The sequence below is a fragment of the Artibeus jamaicensis genome, unplaced genomic scaffold (assembly GCF_021234435.1).
Source record: "Artibeus jamaicensis isolate MK-2021 breed Jamaican fruit bat unplaced genomic scaffold, CSHL_Jam_final contig_1132, whole genome shotgun sequence".
NCBI classification, from domain to species: domain Eukaryota; kingdom Metazoa; phylum Chordata; class Mammalia; order Chiroptera; family Phyllostomidae; genus Artibeus; species Artibeus jamaicensis.
The window spans coordinates 7,548,398-7,549,709 of NW_026521221.1; the positions used below are offsets into that span (position 1 = coordinate 7,548,398).

The following is a 1,312-nucleotide window of genomic DNA, read 5'->3' on the forward strand; positions in this document are numbered from 1 at the left end:
AGTTCTTTATCACAAAGCCATTATTATATGAAATGTTAAAGGGACTTTTTAAGAAAAAGAAGATCAATACTATGGACATTAAAATGGCAATAAATAAATAACTCAACAATTGAATCTAAAAAACAAACTAAGCAAACAAGCAGAACAGAGACAGAATCACAAATATAGAGAACATTTGGATGGTTGCCAGGTGGTGGGGAGCTTTGGGGGAGTGGGGGAAAAGTTGAAAGGATTAAGTACCAATTCGTAGGAATTACTATGCAGCGGGATGTTAAGAACAGCACAGGAAATGGAGTTGCCGAAGAACTTATATGCCTGACCCATGGACATGAACAAAGGCATAGGAGATTGCCAGAGATAATGGGAGGTGCTGAGTGGTGGGGGGCAAAAGGGGAAATATTGGGACAACTGTAATAGCATAATCAATGAGGTGTAACTAAAAAGTGAGATATTAAGTCATAAAAAGACATGAAGGAGCTCTTCCTGAAAACTGACAGAGGTGGCCTCTGAAAATGGCTGGCTATTCACTTGACCCAGAAAACCACACAAAATCATGCAAAACATGAGGTTCAAATCTTCGTGTTCACTTTAAGAACGCTCGTGAAACTGCCCAGGCCGTCAAGGGTATGCACATCGGAAAAGCCACCAGGTACCTGAAGGGTGTCACTTTACAGAAGCAATGTGTGCCATTCAGTTGTTACAATGGTGGGGTTGGTAGGCGTGCCCAGTCCAAACAGAGGGCCAGGCACAGGGTTGGTGGCCCAAAAAGAGTGCTGAGTTTTTGCTGCACATGCTTAAAAGTGCATAGAGTAAAGCTGAACTTAAGGGTGTAGATATGGAGTCTCTGGTCCTTGAGCACATCCAGGTGAACAAAGCTTCCAAGTGCAGCGTAGAACTTACAGAGCTCACAGGCGGGTGACCCCACACAGGCGCGCTCCCTGCCACACTGAGACGGTCCTTCCTGACAAAGGGCAGGGTGTTCCCGGACCAGAAGAGGAGGTTGCACAGGAGAAAAAGATGTCCCAGAAGGAATGGAAGGAACAAAAACTTACGGCCTGGGAGTAAATTCAGCATGAAATAAATGTAATAAAAGTAAAAAAAAAAAAAAAAAAAGAAAGAAAAGATAGAGGAACTAAATGTATATTACTAAGTGACAGCAGCCAATCTGAATAGGCTACATACTATCTGAGTCCAGCTACGTGACATTCTCTCCCTGAGTGACACAGGGAGAGAGTAAAAATTCCAGTGGTTGGCAGGGGTTAGGTCTGGGTGGAGCCTGGGGGGCAGGGAGAGGGATGAATAAGTAGAGCAT

General features: G+C 44.0%; 1 pseudogene; it reads left to right on the forward strand.

Moving 5' to 3' along the window:
• Window positions 1-512: 512 nt before the first annotated feature.
• On the forward strand, window positions 513-1,065 carry LOC119061244 (60S ribosomal protein L17-like; annotated as a pseudogene).
• The last annotated feature ends 247 nt before the right edge of the window (window positions 1,066-1,312 follow it).